Source organism: Triticum aestivum, chromosome 5D (assembly GCF_018294505.1).
Source record: "Triticum aestivum cultivar Chinese Spring chromosome 5D, IWGSC CS RefSeq v2.1, whole genome shotgun sequence".
NCBI lineage: Eukaryota > Viridiplantae > Streptophyta > Magnoliopsida > Poales > Poaceae > Triticum > Triticum aestivum.
This window is the reverse complement of record NC_057808.1, coordinates 244,291,830-244,317,486: the sequence shown is the minus strand read 5'-3', so window position 1 is coordinate 244,317,486 and position 25,657 is coordinate 244,291,830.

Genomic DNA, 25,657 nt, shown 5'->3' with positions numbered 1-25,657 from the left:
ATCACGTGAATATCCCATTGTCACCACAGATAAGCACATGCAAGACATACATCAAGTGTTCTCAAATCCTTAAAGACTCAATCCGATAAGATAACTTCAAAGGGAAAACTCAATCCATTACAAGAGAGTAGAGGGGGAGAAACATCATAAGATCCAACTATAATAGCAAAGCTCGCGGTAAATCAAGATCGCGCCAAATCAAGAACACGAGAGAGAGATCAAACACATAGCTACTGGTACATACCCTCAGCCCCGAGGGTGAACTACTCCCTCCTCGTCATGGAGAGCGCGGGATGATGAAGATGGCCACCGGTGAGGGATCCCCCTCCGGTAGGGTGCCGGAACAGGGTCCCGATTGGTTTTTGGTGGCTATAAAGGCTTGCGGCGGCGGAACTCCCGATCTAGGTTACGTTCTGGAAGTTTGGGTATATATAAGAGGTGTTGGCGTCGGGAACAAGTCAGGGGGTCTCCGACGCGGCCACGAGGTAGGGGGCACGCCCCCCACCCTCGTGGGTGCCTCGGGAGTCTTCTGGTCCATCTCCGGTACTCCGTGGGCTTCTTCTGGTCCAAAAACAATCTTCGTGAAATTTCATGTCAATTGGACTCCGTTTGGTTTTCCTTTTCTGCTATACTCAATAACAAGGAAAAAACAGAAACTAGCACTGGGCTCTAGGTTAATAGGTTAGTCCCAAAAATCATATAAAATAGCATATAAATGCATATAAAACATCCTAGATGGATAATATAATAGGATGGAACAATAAAAAATTATAGATACGTTGGAGACGTATCAAGCATCCCCAAGCTTAATTCCTGCTCGTCCTCGAGTAGGTAAATGATAAAAACATAATTTTTGATGTGGAATGCTACCTAGAATATTTTTCAATATAATTTTCCTTATTGTGGCATGAATGTTCAGATCCGAAAGATCCAAGACAAAAGTTTAATATTGACATAAAAATAATAATACTTCAAGCATACTAACCAAGCAATTATGTCTTATCAAAATGACAATCCAAAGAAACCTCATCCCTACAAAATCATATAGTTTGTCTATGCTTCATTTTCGTCACACAAAAATTCTCTCATCATTCACAACCCCGATGACAAGCCAAGCAATTGTTTCATACTTTAGTAATCTCAAAAAAAATTCAACTTTCACGCAATACATGAGCGTGAGCCCTGGACATAGCACTATGGGTGGAATAGAATATGATGATGGGGGTTGTGTGGAGAAGACAAAAAGGGAGAAAGTCTCACATCGACGCGGCTAATCAATGGGCTATGGAGATGCCCATTAATTGATGTCAATGTGAGGAGTAGGGATTGCCATGCAACAGATGCACTAGAGCTATAAATGTATGAAAGCTCAACAAAAGAAACTAAGTGGGTGTGCATCCAACTTGCTTGCTCACGTAGACCTAGGGCATTTGAGGAAGCCCATTGTGGGAATATACAAGCCAAGTTCTATAATGAAAAATTCCCACTAGTATATGAAAGTGACAAAATAAGAGACTCTCTATCATGAAGATCATGGTGCTACTTTGAAGCACAAGTGTGGAAAAAGGATAGTAGCATTGTCCCTTTTTTTCTTTTTTTATTTGGCCTTTCTTTTCTTTGTTGGCCTTTCTCCTTTTTTGGCCTTTTTTTGGCCTTTCTCTTTTTTTCTTTTTTTTTGGGACAATGTTCTAATAATGATGATCATCACACTTCTATTTATTTACAACTCAAAGATTACAACTCGATACTAGAACAAAGTATGACTCTATATGAATGCCTTCGGCGGTGTACCGGGATGGGCAATGAAACAAGAGTGACATGTATGAAAAATTATGCATGGTGGCCTTGCCACTAATACGATGTCAACTACATGATCATGCAAGGCAATATGATAATGATGAAGCGTGTCATAATAAACGGAACGGTGGAAAGTTGCATGGCCATATATCTCGGAATGGCTATGGAAATGCCATAATAGGTAGGTATGGTGGCTGTTTTGAGGAAGATATAAGGAGGTTTATGTGTGATAGAGCGTATCATATCACAGGGTTTGGATGCACCGGCGAAGTTTGCACCAACTCTCGAGGTGAGAAAGGGCAATGCACGGTACCGAAGAGGCTAGCAATGATGGAAGGGTGAGAGTGCATATAATCCATGGACTCAACATTAGTCGTAAAGAACTCACATACTTATTGCAAAGATCTACAAGTGATCAAAAACCAAGCACTACGTGCATGCTCCTAGGGGGACAGATTGGTAGGAAAAGACCATCGCTCGTCCCCGACAACCACTCATAAGGAGGACAATCAAAGAAACACCTCATGCTTCAAATTTGTCACACAACGGTTACCATACGTGCATGCTATGGGACTTGCAAACCTCAACACAAGTATTTCTCAATTTCACAATTACTCAACTAGCACGACTCTAATATCACCATCTCCATATCTCAAAACAATCATCAAGTATCAAACTTCTCATAGTATTCAATGCACTCTATATGAAAGTTTTTATTATGCCCATCTTGGATGCCCATCATATTAGGACTAATTTTATAACCAAAGCAAATTACCATGTTGTTCTAAAATACTCTAAAAATAATATAAGTGAAGCATGAGAGATCAACAATTTCTTCAAAATGAAACCACCGCCGTGCTCTAAAAGGGTATAAGTGAAGCACTAGAGCAAACGACAAACTACTCCGAAAGATATAAGTGAAGATCAATGAGTAGGCAGACTAAGGCATAGCCTAGTCGTGGGAAGGGGCTGATGCCTTCCCACCCACCCAGGTTCAAGGCATGGTACTTGCAATTTGGGTTTGTTGCACCAATTATACTGTAAGGGGTTCCCTTAAAGTCTTTCTGTCAAAAAAAAGATCAATGAGTAGTTGAATAATTATGTAACTATGTGAAGACTCTCTAACATTTAAGACTTTCAGACCTTGATATTTTATTCAAACAGCAAGCAAAACAAAAGAAAATAAAATGACGCTCCAATCAAAACACATATCATGTGGTGAATAAAAATATAGCTCCAAGTAAAGTTACCGATGAATGAAGATGAAAGAGGGGATGCCATCTGGGGCATCCCCAAGCTTAGGCTCTTGCCACTCCTTATTCCATAGTCCATCGAATATTTACCCAAAACTTGAAAACTTCACAACACAAAACTCAACAGAAAACTCGTAAGCTTCGTTAGTATAAGAAAATAAATCACCACTTAGGTACTGTTGTGAACTCATTCTTTATTTATATTGGTGTAATATCTATTGTATTCCAACTTCTCTATGGTTCATACCCTCCGATACTACTCATAGATTCATCAAAATAAGTAAACAACACATAGAAAACAGAATCTGTCAAAAACAGAACAGTCTGTAGTAATCTGATTTGTTTGAGTACTTTTGGAACTCCAAAAATTCTGAAAACCTAGGACAACTTGGATAATTTGTATATTGATCTTATGCAAAACGAATTAGCATTTTATCACGTTCTGGTGAATTTTAACAATTATTTTTGTGAGCACAAAGTTTCTGTCTTTTTCAGCAAGATCAAACAACTATCACCCAAGAAGATCCTATTGGTTCTACTTGGCACAAACACTAACTAAAACATAAAACCACATCTAACCAGAGGCTAGATAGATTATTTATTACTAAACAGGAACAAATAGCAAAGAACAAAAATAAAATTGGGTTGCCTCCCAACAAGCGCTAACGTTTAACGCCCCTAGCTAGGCATGATGATTTCAATGGTGCTCACATAAAAGATAAGAATTGAAACACAAAGAGAGCATCATGAAGAATATGACTAGCACATTTAAGTCTAACCCACTTCCTATGCATAGGGATTTTGTGAGCAAACAACTTATGGGAACATGAAACAACTAGCATAGGAAGGTAAAACAAGCAAATCTTCAAGATTTTCAACACATAGAGAGGAAACTTGATATTATTGCAATATGTAGAAGCATATGATCCTCTCTCATAATAATTTTCAGTAGCATCATGAATGAATTCAACCATATAACCAGCTCATAAAGCATTCTTTTCATGATCTACTTGCATAGAAATTTTACTACTCTCCACATAAGCAAGTTTATTCTCATCAATAGTAGTGGGAGCAAACTCAACAAAATAACTATCATGTGAAGCATAATCCGATTGAAAATTAAAATCATGATGGCAAGTTTCATGGTTATCTTTATTCTTTATAGCATACGTGTCATCACAATAATCATCATAAATAGGAGGCATGCTTTCATCATAATAAATTTGCTCATCAAAACTTGGGGGACTAAACATATCATCTTCATCAAACATAGCATCCCCAAGCTTGTGGCTTTGCATATCATTAGCATCATGGGTATTCAAACAATTCATACTAACAACATTGCAATCATGCTCATCATTCACATATTTTAGGCCAAGCATTCTATGTAATTCTTCTTCTAGTACTTGAGCACAATTTTTCTTCCCATCATTTTCACGAAAGACATTAAAAAGATGAAGCATATGTGGCAACCTTAATTCCATTCAATATAAATATGTATCCGGTTTGCGACTTAGAGTCATCCAGATCAGTGTCAAAGCCAGCATCAACGTAACCTTTGACGACGAGCTCTTTGTCACCTCCATAAACGAGAAAGAATAGCTTTGTGTCTTAAGGTGCAGAGGTTTGTAGGACAGTAGCAAATTTCCCTCAAGTGGATGACCTAAGGTTTATCAATCCGTGGGAGGCGTAGGATGAAGATGGTCTCTCTCAAACAACCCTGCAACCAAATAACAAAGAGTCTCTTGTGTCCCCAACACACCCAATACAATGGTAAATTGTATAGGTGCACTAGTTCGGCGAAGAGATGGTGATACAAGTGCAATATGGATGGTAGATATGGGTATTTGTAATCTGAAAATATAAAAACAGCAAGGTAACTAATGATAAAAGTGAGCACAAACGGTATTGCAATGCGTTGAAACAAGGCCTAGGGTTCATACTTTCACTAGTGCAAGTTCTCTCAACAATAATAACATAATTGGATCATATAACTATCCCTCAACATGCAACAAAGAGTCACTCCAAAGTCACTAATAGCGGAGAGCAAACGAAGATATTATTGTAGGGTATGAAACCACCTCAAAGTTATTCTTTCTGATCAATCTATTCAAGAGTCCATAGTAAAATAACACGAAGCTATTCTTTCTGTTCGATCTATCATAGAGTTCGTACTAGAATAACACCTTAAGACACAAATCAACCAAAACCCTAATGTCACCTAGATACTCCAATGTCACCTCAAGTATCCATGGGTATGATTATACGATATGCATCACACAATCTCAGATTCATCTATTCAACCAACACAAAGAACTTCAAAGAGTTCCCCAAAGTTTCTACCGGAGAGTCTAAGACAAAAACGTGTGCCAACCCCTATGCATAAGTTCACAAGGTCACTGAACCCGCAAGTTGATCACCAAAACATACATCAAGTAGATCACGTGAATATCCCATTGTCACCACAAATAAGCACATGCAAGACATACATCAAGTGTTCTCAAATCCTTAAAGACTCAATCCGATAAGATAACTTCAAAGGGAAAACTCAATCCATTACAAGAGAGTAGGGGGGAGAAACATCATAAGATCCAACTATAATAGCAAAGCTCGCGGTACATCAAGATCGTGCCAAATCAAGAACACGAGAGAGAGAGAGAGAGAGATCAAACACATAGCTACTGGTACATACCCTCAGCCCCGAGGGTGAACTACTTCCTCCTCGTCATGGAGAGCGTCGGATGATGAAGATGGGCACCGGTGAGGGATCCCCCCTCCGGCAGGGTGCCGGAACAGGGCCCCGATTGGTTTTTGGTGGCTACAGAGGCTTGCGGCAGCGGAACTCCCGATCTAGGTTACGTTCTGGAAGTTTGGGTATATATAAGAGGTGTTGGCGCCGGGAACAAGTCAGGGGGGGTCTCCAAGGCGGCCACGAGGTAGGGGGCGCGCCCCCACTCTCGTGGGTGCCTCGGGACTCTTCTGGCCCATCTCTGGTACTCTGTGGGCTTCTTCTGGTCCAAAAACAATCTCCGTGAAATTTCAGGTTAATTGGACTCCGTTTGGTTTTCCTTTTCTGCGATACTCAAAAACAAGGAAAAAACAGAAACTGGCACTGGGCTCTAGGTTAATAGGTTAGTCCCAAAAATCATATAAAATAGCATATAAATGCATATAAAACATCCTAGATGGATAATATAATAGCATGGAACAATCAAAAATTATAGATACGTTGGAGATGTATTAGTTAGCACTGATAATAACAGGATATATCTTCTTTTCATCAAGATAGGCATATTTGAAAGTGTCTGGCAATTGTTTTAATTCAAACATAGGATCACCTTTAGGTGGAGGAGGACCTCCTAGAGTTTCAATAGGCAAATTGTGTTTAAGTAGAGGACGTTGTTCAAAGAAAATCTTATCTATTTCATTTCTTTCATGCATATGTAAATCATTTTCATGGTCTAGCAAATATTGTTCTAGTGGATCAGTAGGAGGAACAACAATAGAACAAGACCAATTAATTCATCTTTACTAGGCAATTCTTTTTCATGAAGTTTTCTACTAAACTTGGAAAAATCAAACTCATGAGACTCATCACCAAAACTAACAACGACAATTTGCTTCTCACAATCTATTCTAGCATTAACGGTGTTCAAGAAAGGTCTACCAAAGATAATGGGACAAAAGTCATATTGTGGGGAACCAAGAACAAGAAAATCAGTAGGGTATTTTACTTTCCCACACAAGACTTCAACATCTCTAACAATCCCAATTGGTGATATAGTGTCTCTATTAGCAAGTTTACTAGTAACATCTATGTCTTCTATCTCTGCGGGTGCTATGTCATTCATAATTTCTTGATATAAGGTGTAAGGAATAGCACTCACACTAGCATCTATGTCACATAAACCATGATAACAGTGATCTCCTATTTTAACTGAGACAACGGGCATGAAAACAACATGTCTATGTTTATCCTTCTTATCAGGTTTGGCAATTCTAGCAGCTTCTTCATAGAAGTAAATAACATGCCCATCTACATCTTCTTCCAAGAGATCTTTAACCATAGCAATACTAGGTTCTACTTTGATTTGTTCATCAGGTTTAGGTGTTCTAATATAGCTTTTGTTGACCACAGTTGAAACTTTAGCATGTTCCTTTATCCTAACAGGGAAAGGTGGTTTCTCAATATAAGCAGAAGGAACAACTGGATCAACATTATAAATTATAGTTTCTTATTTAACTGGTACCGGTTATTTAATTTCTTTTTTAATAGGTGGGTGATATTTAAACCACTTCTCTTTAGGGAGATCAACATGAGTAGCAAATGATTCACAAAAGGAGGCTACTATCTCAGAGTCAAGTACATATTTAGTGCTAAACTTTTGAAAAGCATCGGTATTCATAAAAGAGTTAACAAAATCATACTTAAGCTTAATACCTGACTCTTTACCTTCGTCAAGTTCCCAATCTTCAGAGTTGCATTTAATTCTTTCCAAAAAATCCCACCGGAATTCAATAGTCTTCTTCATAAAAGAACCAGCACAAAAGTATCAAGCATGGTTTGATCATTACGAGAAAGCCGAGCATAAATGTTCTGGATAATAATTTCTCTTGAGAGCTCATGATTGGGGCATGAATATAACATTGACTTAAGCCTCCCCAAGCTAGAAAGATACTTTCTCCTTCACGAGGCCAAAAATTATATATATAATTTCGATCACGATGAACTAGATGCATAGGATAATTTTTTTGGTGGAACTCCAATTTCAAACGATTCCAATTCCAAGATCCAATATCATCGCACAGCCTATACCATGCCGATGCTTCTCCGTTCAAAGATAAAGGGAAAACATTTTCATAACTTCATCCCCGGGTTAACCTGTAAGCTTGAACAATTTGTTCTACATTTATCAAGTGCATATCGGGATGTTCGGTTCCATCTCCTGCATAAGGATTAGCTAGTAGTTGTTCTATCATACCCGAAGGAATTTCATATTCTTTTGCGATCCTAAATAAAATAGTAATGCCCCATTCAAACTGGTATTTAATTGGAGCATACCCAGAACGGCGTCCTTAGCATTACTGTCGGGATCGTCAGCTGTTGGCGGAGCTGGCGAGCTCGAAAAAGCAATGGGTGGGTTGGCTGTGAAAGGAGAGTAGAGTTTTTTAGTTTAGTAAGAAAAGTACTGGGTGAGGCTCCTCACATCCATAACATATTATCTGTACTCAGTAGGTGCAGTAGGTTGAGGGGTAGCTAATTGTGGTTCTGGTCGAGGTGAAGATACCCCGAACAAACCCCTCAAAGGATTGTTTTCCGTAGTAACAAGTGACAATAAATTTCAGCACACTATATAAATGTTTCCTTACCAAAGGCGCTTCACTCCCCGGCAACGGCGCCAGAAAATAGCCTTGATGACCCACAAGTATAGGGGATCAATTGTAGCTCTTTTCGATAAGTAAGAGTGTCGAACCCAACGAGGAGCAGAAGGAAATGACAAGTGGTTTTCAGCAATTGTGGCACTGCCATTTAGGTCATATTGGTGTAAAGCGCATGAAGAAACTTCATCTGATGGGCTTTTGGAATCACTTGATGCTTGCGAACCATGCCTCATGGGCAAGATGACTAAGACTCCGTTCTCCAGAACAATGGAGCGAGCAACTGACTTATTGGAAATAATACATACTGATGTATGCGATCCAATGAGTGTTGAGGCTCGCGGCGGGTATCGTTATTTTCTGACCTTCACAGATGTTTTGAGAAGATATGGGTATATCTACTTGATGAAACATAAGTCTGAAACATTTGAAAAGTTCAAAGAATTTCGGAGTGAAGTGGAAAATCATCATAACAAGAAAATAAAGTTTCTATGATCTGATCGCGGAGACGAATATTTGAGTTACGAGTTTGGTCTTCATTTGAAACAATGTGGAATAGTTTCGCAACTCACGCCACCTGGAACACCACAGCGTAATGGTGTGTCCAAACGTCGTAACCGTACTTTATTAGATATGGTGCGATCTATGATGTCTCTTACCGATTTACCACTATTGTTTTGGGTTATGCATTAGAGACAGCTGCATTCACGTTAAATAGGGCACCATCTAAATCCGTTGAGACGACACCGTATGAACTGTGGTTTGGCAAGAAACCTAAGCTGTCGTTTCTTAAAGTTTGGGGTTGCGATGCTTATGTGAAAAACCTTCAGCCTGATAAGCTCGAACCCAAATCGGGGAAGTGCGTCTTCATAGTATACCCAAAAGAAGCTGTTGGGTACACCTTATATCACAGATCCGAAGGCAAGATATTCGTTGCTAAGAATGGATCCTTTATAGAGAAGGAGTTTCTCTCGAAAGAAGTGAGTGGGAGGAAAGTAGAACTTGATGAGGTAATTGTACCTTCTCCCGAACTGGAAAGTAGTTCATCACAGAAATCAGTTCCAGTGATTCCTACACCAATCAGTGAGGAAGCTAATGATGATGATCATGAAACTTCAGATCAAGTTACTACCAAACCTCGTAGGTCAACCAGAGTACGATCCGCACCAGAGTGGTACGGTAATCCTGTTCTGGAGGTCATTTTACTTGACCATGACGAACCTACAAACTATGAGGAAGCGATGATGAGCCCAGATTCCGCGAAATGGCTTGAGGCCATGAAATCTGAGATGGGATCCATGTATGAGTACAAAGTGTGGACTTTGGTTGACTTGCCCTATGATCGGCAAGCCATATAGAATAAATGGATCTTCAAGAAGAAGACTGATGCTGACGGTAATGTTACTGTCTACAAAGCTCGACTTGTTGTAAAAGGTTTTTGACAAGTTCAAGGAGTTGACTAGGATGAGACCTTCTCACCAGTAGCAATGCTTAAGTCTGTCCGAATCATGTTAGCAATTGCCGCATTTTATGATTATGAAATTTGGCAAATGGATGTCAAAACTGCATTCCTTAATGGATATCTTAAAGAAGAGTTGTATATGATGCAACCAGAAGGTTTTGTCGATCCTAAAGGTGCTAACAAAGTGTGCAAGCTCCAGCGATCCATTTATGGACTGGTGCAAGCCTCTCGGAGTTGGAATATATGCTTTGATAGTGTGATCAAAGCATATGGTTTTATACAGACTTTTGGAGAAGCCTGTATTTACAAGGAAGTGAGTGGGAGCTCTGTAGCATTTGTAATATTATATGTGGATGACATATTGTTGATTGGAAATAATACAGAATTTCTGGATAGCATAAAAGGATACTTGAATAACAATTTTTCAATGAAATACTTCGGTGAAGCTGCTTATATATTGGGCATCAAGATCTATAGAGATAGATCAAGACGCTTAATTGGACTTTCACAAAGCACATACCTTGATAAAGTTTTGAAGAAGTTCAAAATGGATTAGTCAAAGAAAGGGTTCTTGCCTGTGTTGCAAGGTGTGAAGTTGAGTCAGACTCAATGCCCGACCACTTCAGAAGATAGCGAGAAAATGAAAGTCATTCCCTATGCCTCAGCCATAAGTTGTATCATGCATGCAATGCTGTGTACCAGACCTGATGTGTGCCTTGCTATAAGTTTAGCAGGGAGGTACCAAAGTAATCCAGGAGTGGATCACTGGATAGCGATCAAGAAAATCCTGAAATACCTAAAAAAGACTAAGGATATGTTTCTCGTTTATGGAGGTGACAAAGAGCTTGTCATAAATGGTTACGTCATACAAGCTTTGACACTGATCCCGACGACTCTAAGTCACAAACCGGATACGTATTTATATTGAATGGTGGAGCTGTCAGTTGGTGCAGTTCCAAGCAGAGCGTCGTGGCGGGATCTACGTGTGAAGCGGAGTACATAGCTGCTTCAGAAGCAGCAAATGAAGGAGTCTAGATGAAGGAGTTCATATCCGATCTAGGTGTAATACCTAGTGCATCGGGTCCAATGAAAATCTTTTGTGACAATACTGGAGCAATAGCCTTGGCGAAGGAATCTAGATTTCACAAGAGAACCAAACAAATCAAGAGACACTTCAATTCCATCCACGATCAAGTCAAGGAGGGAGACATAGAGATTTGCAAAATGCATACGGATCTGAATGTTGCAGACCCGTTGACTAAGCCTCTTCCACAAGCAAAACATGATCAACACCAAGACTCCATGGGTGTTATAACCATTACTATGTAATCTAGATTATTGACTCTAGTGCAAGTGGGAGACTGGAGGAAATATGCCCTAGAGGCAATAATAAAGTTGTTATTTATATTTCCTTATATCATGATAAATGTTTATTATTCATGCTAGAATTGTATTAACCGTAAACTTAGTACATGTGTGAATACATAGACAAACAGAGTGTCCCTAGTACGCCTCTACTTGACTAGCTCGTTAATCAAAGATAGTTAAGTTTCCTGACCATAGACATGTGTTGTCATTTGATGAACGGGATCACATCATTAGAGAATGATGTGATGGACAAGACCCATCTGTTAGCTTAGAATTATGATCATTTAGTTTTATTGCTATTGCTTTCTTCATGACTTATACATATTCCTCTGACTATGAGATTATGCAACTCCCGAATACCGGAGGAACACCTTGTGTGCTATCAAACATCACAACATAACTGGGTGATTATAAAGATGCTCTACAGATGTCTCCGAAGGTGTTTGTTGAGTTGGCATAGATCGAGATTAGGATTTGTCACTCCGTGTATCGGAGAGGCATCTCTGGGCCCTCTCGGTAATGCACATCACTATAAGCCTTGCAAGCAATGTGACTAATGAGTTAGTTACAGGATGATGCATTACGGAACGAGTAAAGAGACTTGCCGGTAACGAGATTGAACTAGGTATGATGATACCGACGATCGAATCTCGGGCAAGTAACATACCGATGACAAAAGGAATGATGTATGTTGTTATGCGGGTTGACTGATAAAGATCTTCGTAGAATATGTAGGAGACAATATGAGCATCTATGTTCCGCTATTGGTTATTGATCGGAGATGTGTCTCGGTCATGTCTACATAGTTCTCGAACCCATAGGGTCTGCACGCTTAATGTTCGATGACGATTTGTATTACGAGTTATGTGTTTTGGTGACCGAAGTTTGTTCCGAGTCCCGGATGAGATCACGGACATGATGAGGAGTCTCGAAATGGTCGAGAGGTAAAGATCGATATATTGGAAGGTTATATACAGACACCGGAATGGTTCTGATAAGGTTCAGGGATTTTTTGGAGTACTGGGAGGCTACCGGAACCCCCCGGGAAAGTTAATGGGCCTAATGGGCCATAGTGGAGGAGAGGAGGCAGGCCACGGGAGGAGACGCGCGCTCCCTTTACCCCAATCCTAATTGGACAAGGGGGGGCGCGACCCCTCTATTTCCTTCTCCCTCACCCTCCTTTCCCCTTTCCCCCTCTCCGTTGGAAGGAAAGGGGGTGAATCCTACTAGGAACGGAGTCCTAGTAGGACCCCCTCTTGGCGCGCCCCCCCTTGGGCTGGCCTCCTCCTCCCCCCTCCTTTATATATGTGGGCAGGGGGGCACCCCAAAGACACAACAGTTGTTTCTTAACCATATGCGGTGCCCCCCTCCACAGTTTACCACCTCGGTCATATTGTCGTAGTGCTTAGGCGAAGCCCTGCGTGGATCACATCACAAACACCGTTGCCACGCCGTCGTGCTAAGGAACTCTCCCTCGACCCTCTACTGGATCAAGAGCTCGAGGGATGGCATCGAGCTGAACGTGTGCTGAACACGGAGATGTCGTACGTTGGGTACTTGGATTGGTTGTATCGTGAAGATGTTCGACTACGTCAACCGCGTTAACTAAACGCTTCCGCTTTCGGTCTACGAGGGTACGTGGACACACTCTCCCGTCTCATTGCTATGCATCTCCTAGTTAGATCTTGCGTGATCATAGGATTTTTTTTGAATTACTACGTCCCCCAACAAAAAGTATTAAGAATAAATTCTAACCATAGCATTAAACTTTTGGATCCATTCAGTCCCTTACGGAATAGCGCATAAACTGGGGTTTAAGCTTATGTTACTCTCGCAACCCATCATCTAATTGCTACTCCACACTGCATTCCCTTAGGCCCATATGTGGTGAAGTGTCATGTAGTTGACGTTCACATGACACCACTAAGGGAATCACAACATACATACTATCAAAATATCGAACACATATCAACTTCACATGATTACTTGTAACATGATTTCTCCAGTGACCTCAAGAACAAAAGTAACTACTCACAAATGATAATCATGCTCAAGATCAGAGGGGTATTAAATAGCATATTGGATCTGAACATATAAACTTCCACCAAATAAACCATATAGTAATCAACTACAAGATGTAATCAACACTACTAGTCACCCACAAGCACCAATCTATAGTTCCGGTAATAAGATTGAACACAAGAGATGAACTAGGGTTTGAGATGAGATGGTGTTGTTGAATATTTTGATGAAGATTGCCCTCCCCAAGATGGGAGAGCTGTTGGTGATGATGATGACGATGATTTCCCCCTCCGGGAGGGAAGTTCCCCCGACGAAATTGCTCCACCGGAGGGCAAAAGTGCTCCTACCCAAGTTCCGTCCCGAAAGTCCTGTACTTACTTTTTCTAGGTCAAAACGACCTATATACCAGAAGATGGGCACCGAAGGTGGGCCTGGGTGAGCACAACCCACCAGGGCGTGCCTGGGCTCCTTGGCGCGCCCAGGTCGGTTGTGCCCACCTGGTGGGCCCCCTCTGGTAGTTAATTGCTACAATATTCTTCAAATATACCATAAAAAATCTCCGTGAAGTTTCAGCTTGTTTGGAGTTGTGCAGAATAGGTGGCCTGATGTAGCTTTTCCAGGTCCAGATTCCCAGCTGCCGAATTTCTCTCTTTGGGTATACCTTGCATATTATGAGAGAAAAAGCATTAGAATTACTCCAAAAAGCATTATTATGGATGAAAACATCATAAATAACAGTAAGAAAACATGATGCAAAATGAACGTATCAGGGATGTGGTTGGAGGAATAAATTCTGAAATCGCGCGCCTAATGAAAATTTCGCTACGAAACTTGAAACTTGGGCGGGGGAAACACACAACACAGACGAAGCGCGTAAAATACTCGTGTGCGAGAAAACAGAAAATTGGCAGATCCCGTCTCCCAAAAAATGTACACGTGTAGTTGATTTATGGACCATTAACACAAAAAACGCAGACGGGTATGTCATAGAAACCGTGTGTTTTGTGATCTTCTAATGATTAACGCAAAAAGACGCACACGGGAACACATGCTAATCAACGCTCAAAGCCCTCAAAGGATGCTCTTACCGACATTGTACGTTAATACTACAAACTTAAAGTACTACTGGTAATTTGCTCTAATACTACAAACTTAAATTATTTCTCACATGCTGCCATCGGGGCATGCTGGCCAGACGCCGGCGTTCTCCTTCTCGGCCTTGTAGGCGGCAGCACACCATGCTTCGATCTCCGCCAAGCTCTCCTCACCATGGTGTGCAGCCTCTTCTTTCTTGCGGCGGCGAGACTCTCTTTTCTTGACTGCTTTCTGCCTTTTCCGCTCCTTCTGTGCGGCTTTGGCCGCCTCTAGATCCACCACCCATTCGGCCATGGCAGCCTCAAAGTCGGCCCATGTAGCTGTGTGGCCGCCGGCGGCGATGAACTCGGCACGGCGAGATGCCATCGCTTCCTTACCATGTGTGCGGTCGCGAGCGGCGAGGAACGCGCGCGGCGGGATGCCATCGCTTCCTTACCAGTTACTGTGCACCGCGGTGCCATGGACGACACCTGGAGAGAGCTCTGGGACGGAGGGGCCAGGCAGCCATATAGTGCGGTGGTATTCAAGAGCTCAGTGACAAACGACAACAAAAATTTGGCTTCCCTTACAATTTTGCTCATTCATTATCGCACACGGTTCATCTCTGTCGCTTTCGGAAACAGTGTGCGCTGAGCCTATTGTGTGTTGCATTATGATTGGTCGTAACCCCAGCCACGCGGATCGCGCGTGTGCATCGTAGGATGTGCCACAATCGAACATCAATCCACGTCCCTCACATCACACCCGTGTAGCTGTAGCTGGATTGGATTTATATGCGCTAAATGCCTAGAAAACGCACATAATCCCCTAAATATGGTAAATGAGCCCGGAAAAATGCCAAATTTGAACACGGTGATTTGCAGGGTGTATGTTCGTCGTAGAAAAAAACACCAGGGCAAAGAACGAAGAAAATTTGGATTCCCCTTCAATTTTGGTGATTTCCCTCTCGAAAGCATGGAACTTCTTTGGTGATGGTTCGATTTATGAAGGGCGTGCATGACGACATAAGCCAAACCTTCTCAAATTTTTACCATGGCATGGTGAGGTCATACCATGGCACCATGCCAGGCGTCATGTTTTTCAAGCATTTATTTCATTTTTTCTATAGCTGAAAACCCAATAAACAAATGTTTGTGGTTGACTATTGCCACACATTTCATCGAAATATCTGTCCATTCCTTGTAAAAGGCATGAGAATTTACTAAATGGCACGAGCATGGTTTTCCAGGCCGTTCTTGTGCACCCTTTCATGCACCGATTGTTTGAACTTGAATTATGTGCATTAATGCCTAGGAAATGCACATAATCCCCTAAATATGGTAAATGAACCCGGAAAAGTGCCAAATTTGAACACCGTGATTTGCAGGGTGTATGTTCATCATAGAAAAAGAACTCGTGGACGAAGGACAAAGGAAATTTGGATCCCCCTTCAATCTTGGTGATTTCCCCCTCGAAACCATGAAACTTCCTCAGTGATGGTTCGATTTATGAAAGGCGTGCATCACGACATAAGGAAAACATTCTCCAATTTTTACCAGGGCACGGTGAGGCCATACCATGGCACCACTCCAGGCGTCATGTTTTCCAACCATGTATTTCATTTTTTGTATAGTTGTTAACCCAGTAAATGACGTGTTTATGGTTGAGTATTGTCACACATTTCCTTGAAATATCTGCCCATTCCTTGTAAAAGGCATGAGAACGTACTAAATAACACGAGCATGGTTTTCTAGACCGTTCTTGTGCACCTTTTCATGCACCGATTGTTCAAATTTGAATTATGTGCATTAATGCCTAGAAAATGCACATAATCCAATAAATATGGTAAATGAGCCCGGAAAATGTCAAATTTGAACACATTGCATTTGAGGCAGTATGTTGATCGTTGGAAAAAAACTGAATGACAAACTAGGACGGGAATTTGATGCCCCTTCAATCTTGGTGATTTCCCTCTCGAAAGCATGGAACTTCCTCGGTGATGGTTCGATTTATGAAGGGCGTGCATGACGACATAAGCCAAACCTTCTCAAATTTTTACCAGGGCATGGTGAGGTCATACCATGGCACCATGCCAGGCGTCATGTTTTTCAAGCATTTATTTCATTTTTTCTATAGTTGAAAACCCAACAAACAAACATTTGTGGTTGACTATTGCCGCACATTTCATCTGTAGCGACCAGACCTCAAACAGTCTAGTCTTTGTGCATCAGTGTCATCCCTGGATCGGTAATGCTGACACGCACAGTACTTGAAGGATTTATAACAGAGTAGCAATCACACACTTATTACATCGAATATCTCAAAAGAGAACTTAATACAAATAAATATGGCTTAAGGCCATCTAAAACGATAACAGCGGAAGGCTTGGCAGTTAAAGTGAGTCCATCAACTCCAACGGCATCACTGAGTATAAGACCACGACCTAAGGCTCCTTACTCGTCGTCTGAAAAGTCTGCAACATGATACGTTGCAGCCCGAAAACGGGTCAGCACATGGAATATGCTGGCAATGTAACACATAGAGAGTAATGAACAGAATAATGCTATCACTACATGCATATTTGGCTGGTGGAAAGCTCTATGGTTACAGTTTTGCGAAAAGCCAATTTTTCCCTACCACAAATGAATAAATTTTATTTAACTATCATGGTGGTTGTTAAACATTGAGAAGGTACCTCCAACTCAATCCCAATTAAGAATGTGATTAACCCAATCAAATTAAATTAAGTAACATGATGATGAGATTCACATGATAATCCAAGAACTAGATACTCAAGATGTCCATAACCGGGGACACGGCTAACCATGATTAGATTGTACACTCTGCAGAGGTTTGTGCACTTTTCCCCACAAGACTCGATCGCCTCCGCTTGATTTCTCGCACTACATGGTGTTTGAGAAACGGATGACCGAGACACAGTCTTTCAGAAACAATACTCTTTACTCCGGGTGGACTGTTACACCTACTTTCCCCTACATCTGCTAGCCCACCTCTTCAAGAGATCATGTAACCTACTCAACTATGCTAGAGCCCATAATAGCTTGTGGCTGCACACGGAAGTTTCTAGCATGAATAATCTCATGATCCCTTTGAGTCTGGGTGGATGTCCATAGGATGATCACACGGGTACTCCGGGATATCCACAAATACAGGCAACACTGGGTTCTCCAGGTGCCTCAATCCACCCAGATGTAAATTAAAGTAGCCACCTCAAGTTGAACCATTAATTAACAATCTCACATCTGTCATGGAAAAATTCACTCAAACCCAATCCACGTCTACGAGCATAGCATAGCAATATAAGCAAACGTAGAAGTAACTCCCAAAGGTTTGATATAAACAAGGCAATAGGTACTACCTCAACAACTTCCCAAAACCCACATTTTAATCAGATCCTAATCATGCAATAGTTTGAGGATTGATCTAATGCAATAAAACTGGGTGGTAAAGAGGTATGATCAAAATGTTACTTGCCTTGCTGATGATCCGTGAAACCTAGAGGCTCGTAGTAGCACGCTTCGCACTCCGGGTACTCTATCGCAAACAAACAATACATACATAAGCAATCAAGCAAGGGTGCACGGATAAACTCAAAATAAGAGATCTAACCAGAAAGTTCAACTTAAGAACTCCGGTTTGCAAAAAGAATCAAATCGAACGAAGCAACGAAACTCAAACGGCGAAAGAAACAAGCTTCGTTTCCTAATCTGGACCTAAGTCAAATTTTACAGTAGCAAAAACTTGTTTGAGTTGGTTAACAGAAAGAGGGTTTCGAGATGAAACTCTAGGCGCTTGAATCGCCTGATTCCGATAAACGAGCGAAAAGTTAAACTGAAACGAAAATCAGATCAGAAATCGCGATCGAAAATAATCGCAGAAAATCCGAGAAAAAGAAAAACTGACGAACAGGCTACCGAACGAACGTTCACTGTCTGCGGTTAAACGACGAAAACCGTTCGTTAAAACGAACGTGCGGACGAACGTCCGCAAAATAAATAAACCAAAAAAAATAAACCGAACCGATCTAAACAAAACCGAAACTAGGGTTTACGAAATAAAACCGATCGGTTTTATAAAAAAATCGGCGGCTACCTCTAACTCCGGCGAACGGCTCCGGCGGCGGCGGTTGGCGGCGACGGGCGGCGGCGCGGCGCGGGCGGCGCGGGTGGCGGCGCGGGTCGGGCGGCGGCGGCGCGGATGGCGGCGGCGCGGGTGGCGGCGGCGACACGGGCGGCGGGTCGGGCGGCGGCGCGGGTCGGGCGGCGGCGGCGGCGGCGTGGGTCGGCTAGGGTTTCGGGTGGGCTGGCGGCGCTGAGGCTCGGGGTCTCGGGCTTTTAAAGGCCGGCCCGAAGAGTCCCGCTCGGGTACGGCCCGGAGTCGGTTGATTTTTTTAATAATTCGGACGTGCAGAAAAAGTAAGAAAATAAATTCTAAACGGACTCCAAAAATCCCGAAATAAATTTTTCCCGTCCTCTAAAAATAAGCCAGACAAGATGAACATTTATTTGGGCCTAAAATACAATTTTGGAAAACGCGTATTTTTCCTAATTCAAATAAAATCAAATAAAATCAAATGTTTGTTTATTTTTCCTCCAATATTTCATTATTTGTGGAGAAGTCATTTTATCCCCTCTCATATATTTTGATATGAAATATTTTCGGAGAGAAAAATAATTAAAACAATTGATCCTATTTTCAAAATTTGAGAAAACCCAAATATGAAAATAATGAAATCCCCAACTCTCTCCGTGGGTCCTTGAATTGCATAGAATTTCTAGGATCGCAAAACAAAATGCAATAAAATATGTCATGCAAGAATGATCTATGTATAACATTCCAAATTGAAAATTTGGGATGTTTCATCATCGAAATATCTGTCCATTCCTTGTAAAAGGTATGAGAATTTACTAAATGGCACGAGCATGGTTTTTCAGGCCGTTCTTGTGCACCCTTTCATGCACAGATTGTTTGAACTTGAATTATGTGCATTAATGCCTAGGAAATGCACATAATCCCCTAAATATGGCAAATGAACCCGGAAAAAGTGCCAAATTTGAACACGGCGATTTGGAGGGTGTATGTTCATCGTAGAAAAAACTCATGGACAAAGGACAAAGGAAATTTGGATCCCCCTTCAATCTTGGTGATTTCCCCCTCAAAACCATGAAACTTCCTTGGTGCTGGTTCGATTTATGGAAGGCGTGCATGACGACATAAGGAAAACTTTTTACCAGGGCACGGTGAGGCCATACCATGGCGCCACACCAGGCGTCATGTTTTCCAAGCATGTATTTCATTTTTGTATAGTTGTTAACCCAGTAAATGACGCGTTTATGGTTGACTATTGCCACACATTTCCTTGCAATATCTGCCCATTCCTTGTAAAAGGCATGAGAATGTACTAAATAGCACGTGCATGGTTTTCCAGACCGTTCTTGTGCACCTTTTCATGCACCGATTATTTGAGAATTATGTGCATAATTAATGCCTAGAAAATGCACATAATCCCCTAAATATGGTAAATGAGCCCGGAAAAATGTCAAATTTGAACACATTGCATTTGAGGCGGTATGTTGGTCGTTGAAAAAAATGAATGACAAACTAGGACGAAAATTTGGATTCCCCTTCAATCTTGGTGATTTCCCTCTCGAAAGCATTGAACTTCCTCGGTGATGGTTCGATTTATGAAGGGCGCGCATGACCACATAAATCAAATCTTCCCAGCATTTAACCAGGGCACAGTGCCATACCATGGCACCATGCCAGGCGTCATGTTTTTCAAGCACGTATTTCATTGTTCTATAGTTGATAACCCAGTAAATGACGCGTTTGTGGTTGACTATTGCCACACATTCCCTTGAAATCTCTGCCCATTCCTTGTAAAAGGCTTGAGAAATTACTAAATACCATGAGTATGGTTTTTCCAAACCGTTCTTGTGCACCTTTTCAAGCACCAATTGTTTGAATTTGAATTATGTGCATTAATGCCTACAAAATGCACATAATCCCCTAAATATTGTAAATGAGCCCGGAAAAGTGTCAAATTTGAACATGGTGATTAGCATGGTTTATGTTCATCATAGAAAGAAACTCATGGATGAAGGACAAAGGAAATTTGGATTCCCATTCAACCTCGGTGATTTACTATCGCACATGATTCATCTCCATCGCCTCTGCGAACCATGTGTGTTCACTCACACATGCAAAAGGAAAAAAGAAAACCCTCGCTCACTTCGTCCCCACCCACTCGTCGCGGACTCCTCCGCAACTCTGCACCTCATCAACTTCTATCGCGGCAGCCACCCTAAGCTCGACGGTTGTTGTCGGCGGGCGTAGGTCGCGCTCCAAACGGTACGGGATTTCGCCCCTACCGTTTTCCACCGCCTATCTGCACCGACTTTCTAGACTCTGGTCGACTGGGGTTTTCTGTGGGATAGCTATCCAGGTGGTCTCTGGAAGCATCGGTTATTCCATTATAAAAGATATCAAGTATTTCATTTTTCTTGAGAGGATGATCAGGCAAAGTTTTAAGTAATTGGAGAAGCCTCCCCCAAGCTTGTGGGATACTCTCTTCTTCAATTTGCACAAAATTATATATTTCCCTTAAGGCAGCTTGTTTCTTATGACCAGGGAAATATTTAGCAGAGAAGTAATAAATCATATCGTGGGGACTACACACACAACCAGGATCAAGAGGATTAAACCATGTTTTAGCATCACCCTTTAATGAGAACGGAAATAATTTAAGGATATAGTAGTAACGAGTTTTCTCATCATTAGTGAAAAGGGTGGCTATATCATTTAATTTAGTAAGATGTGCCACAACAGTTTCAGATTCATAGCCATAAAAAGGATCAGATTCAGCCAAAGTAGTTATCTCAGGATCAACAGAGAAATCATAATCCTTATCGGAAATACAGATAGGTGAAGTATCAAAACAGGGTCATATTTCATTCTAGCATTCAAAGATTTTTCTTTCAGCTTAGCTAATAATTTCTTAAGATCATATCTATCATTGCAAGCAAGAAAATCTCTAGCAGTTTCTTCATCCATAACATCACCCTCAGGCACAACAGGCAATTCATATCTAGGGGGAGAATCTTCATCATCACTTTCATCAATATTATCAGTTTCAATAATTTCATTCTCTCTAGCCCTAACAAGTTGTTCATCAAGAAATTCACCTAGGGGCACAGTAGTATCAAGCATAGAAGTAGTTTCATCATAAGTATCATGCATAGCAGAAGTGGCATCATCAATAACATGCGACATATTAGAATTAATAGCAGAAGCACGCGTCGCAAGCTTACTCAAAACAGAAGGTGAATCAAGTGCAGAGCTAGATGGCAGTTCCTTACCTCCCCTCGTAGTTGAGGGAAAAATCTTAGTTCTTTCGTCTTTCAAGTTCCTCATAGTGATCAGCAGATATAAATACCAAGTGACTCAAAGAATAGAGCTATGCTCCCGGCAACGGTGCCAGAAAATAGTCTTGATAACCCACAAGTATAGGGGATCGCAAGAGTTTTCGAGGGTAGAGTATTCAACCCAAATTTATTGATTCGACACAAGGGGAGCCAAAGAATATTCTCAAGTATTAGTAGTTGAGTTGTCAATTCAACCACACCTGGATAACTTAATATCTGCAGCAAAGTATTTAGTAGCAAAGTAGTATGGAAGTAACAGTAACAGTGGCAAAAGTAACAGTAGTAGTTTTGTAGTAATTGTAACAGTGGCAACGGAAAAGTAACTAAGCAAAGAGCAATATGTGAAAAGCTCGTAGGCATTGGATTGGTGATGGAGAATTATGTCGGATGCGATTCCTCATGCAATAGTTATAACATAGGGTGACACAGAACTAGCTCCAAATCATCAATGTAATGTAGGCATGTATTTCGAATATAGTCATATGTGCTTATGGAAAAGAACTTGCATGACATCTTTTGTCCTACCCTCCCGTGGCAGCGGGGTCCTATTGGAAACTAAGGGATATTAAGGCCTCCTTTTAATAGAGTACCGGACTAAAGCATTAACACTTAGTGAATACATGAACTCCTCAAACTACGGTCATCACCGGGAGTGGTCCCGTTTATTGTCACTTTGGGGTTACCGGATCATAACACATAGTAGGTGACTATTGACTTGCAAGATAGGATCAAGAACTCACATATATTCATGAAAACATAATAGGTTCAGATCTGAAATCATGGCACTCGGGCCCTAGTGACAAGCATTAAGCATAGCAAAGTCATAGCAACATCAATCTCAGAACATAATGGATACCAGGGATAAAACCCTAACAAAACTAACTCGATTACATGCTAAATCTCATCCAACCCATCGCCGTCCAGCAAGCCTACGATGGAATTACTCACGCATGGCGGTGAGCATCATGAAATTGGTGATGGAGGAGGTTGATGATGACGATGGAGACGGATTCCCCTCTCTGGAGCCCCGAACGGACTCCAGATCAGCCCTCCCAAGATAGATTAGGGCTTGGCGGTGGCTCCATATCGTAAAACCCGATGAATCCTTCTCTCTGATTTTTTTTCACCCCGAACGCGAATATATGGAGTTGGAGTTGAGGTCGGTGGAGCACCAGGGGGGCCACGAGGCAGGGGCGCGCGCCCCCCACCCTCGTGGACAGGGTGTGGGCCCCTGGCCTTGATTCTTTCGACAATATTTTTTATATATTCCAAAAATATTCTTCATGAAGTTTCAGGTCATTCTGAGAACTTTTATTTCTGCACAAAAATAACACCATGGCAATTCTGCTGAAAACAGCGTCAGTCCGGGTTAGTTCCATTCAAATCATGCACGTTAGAATCCAAAACAAGGGCAAAAGTGTTTGGAAAAGTAGATACGATGGAGACGTATCAATTTACGATCTTAATTTTCATTTCAAGAAGTACATCCCTTGCTTTGCAAGAACAGGAGTAGAAGGAAATCTTGGGCTTTACTTTGTTGATGACTCCCAGGATGTCATATTAACAACGCAACATGGATTTACAATGACGGTTAGCATAAAACTTGATAAAGATGGTCACTCCTATTTTAATGTGGACCTTTGGAGAAAAATGTCTATGTGTTATGAACTGAAAGGTGGCAATAAAATTCTAGTGCGTGCACCACAGCCTGGTCTAATTAACATGGATGTTTACTTCCCCAACGTCATCAGCCGATCAAAGTCTGATCGAGGTTAGTGTCCTTTCAACTTTCTCCATGCTATCATATTACTTAGCAAAATCGGGGTATTTGTTCTACTAATTGATCACTACTTAAGCAACCAATTGTGATTTCATATTCTGACTCCGTTCCTAGGCAGTAACAAATTCTATTTACCAATTTTATGCGCACTATATATTCTTCTGTCATGTTCTGAATAAATAATACCTTTCCACCTTTTAAGTAGGATATGTTGGATGCATAGTGAACGATCTGTATGTTACTAAGCGTACCAAATTTCACTGGAAGGACTTGAAGCATGTCATAAACTTTGTTGATAATCTGACAGAGATAGCACAGCGAATGAACGCTGGATTCTGGATGGGATTAATTAGACCTATGGTGCACACATTGAACAAGACCAATTGTGTGCACAAAACGCTGGTAAAAAGTCTTATTTTAATGTTGACGCTCATAAACTATATATATCTTCAACGACATGTTACGATTGGTTTTTATTCTACATGTCAACAGAAATTACCCGCTGTAGCAGTTCCTGGATCGATTTCCCGGCGTGGTCGAATTACACTTGTGCCTGCTAATAACGCCAAAGTGATTGCAAGGTACTGCATTTCCCGCAGAAGTGTAACCATTAAAATTAACAAGTTCTCGCTTGTCGTGGCAATGCATCCATATTGGAAAATTGGAGACACTATTCTACTCATGCTCTACCAAGGGACAGGAGGGCTCTTCCTTTTCATTGACGAGATGCTGAGTCGCCGTGATCAAGCTGCTTCTAGCGGATAGTTGTGGTTGTTGTCCCTTAGCCTCTTAAAATGTGTTAGCTATTACTATGTTAAGTATGTAGATATGGACCATATGGTTGTTGACCCTTAGCCTCTTAAAATGTGATAGTTGTTACCGTGTTAAGTATGTAGATATGGACCATATGGTTGTCAAAATCATGGTACGAAGATCCTCCTTTTGTCGAATAGTGTAACCACTATATATATGTTACTCAAATACAATTACCCAAGTTCTTAAATTTTCATGGTAAGTATTAGTATCGTACACAGTTCATTGAGATTAAGCGTGTGCCCGATGTCCAGAAGGCATTTGCATATTAACTGTCCATATTGCAAATTCACACACATGTTAACATAAGGAAACGTATGTGTAACTTACTAATCATCGCACACGAGTACCCGCAGACGCATCATGTGCGATACTCCTAGCCACCGCAAGCAACTAGTTTGCATTTTTCAAAGTTTTTGTACACACAGAATCACACACGAACTAACTGTATTAACCGTCTGTGTTGTAATTTCTCATCGCAAACAGTTCATCCGAGTCGGCTGTTTGCCACGTATCACACACATCTTGTTTACACGACTTGTTTGTGTTTTTTTGGCTCATCGCAAATTGTTCATCCATGTGAACTGTATGCCGTATATCACACACATTGATATGGTTGTCCGTTTCTGTTGTTCTACCTCATCACAGACAGTTCGAATGGATTAACCGTGTGCGCTGCATCGCACACACATTGATATGGCTGCCCGTTTCTGTTGTTCTGCCTCATCGCAAATAGTTTGAATGGATTAACTGTGTGCCCTGCATCGCACACGCAACTAAAATCTGAACCATGTTTGATGGATCTGCCATCGAAAACATTTTGCACCATTTTTGACGGTTTTTTACACCACCATTTGTGATTAATGCATCACACACAGTTTTGGCAAAGGGTCCCTGATCGTAGTGTCGCGTTAGCAATATCCTGTAGTAGTGGTGGTTGTGTAGAAGACAAAAAGAAGGAGATAGTCTCACATCAACAAGGCGTATCAACGGGCTATGGAGATGCCCATCAATAGATATCAATGTGAGTGAGTAGGGATTGCCATGCAACGGATGCGCTAGAGCTATAAGTTTATGAAAGCTCAAAAAAGAAAAATAAGTGGGTGTGCATCCAACTTGCTCGCTCATGAAGACCTAGGGCAATTTGAGGAAGCCCATCATTGGAATATACAAGCCAAGTTCTGTAATGAAAATTCCCACTAGTATATGAAAGTGATATCATAGGAGACTCTCTATAATGAAGATCATGGTGCTACTTTGAAGC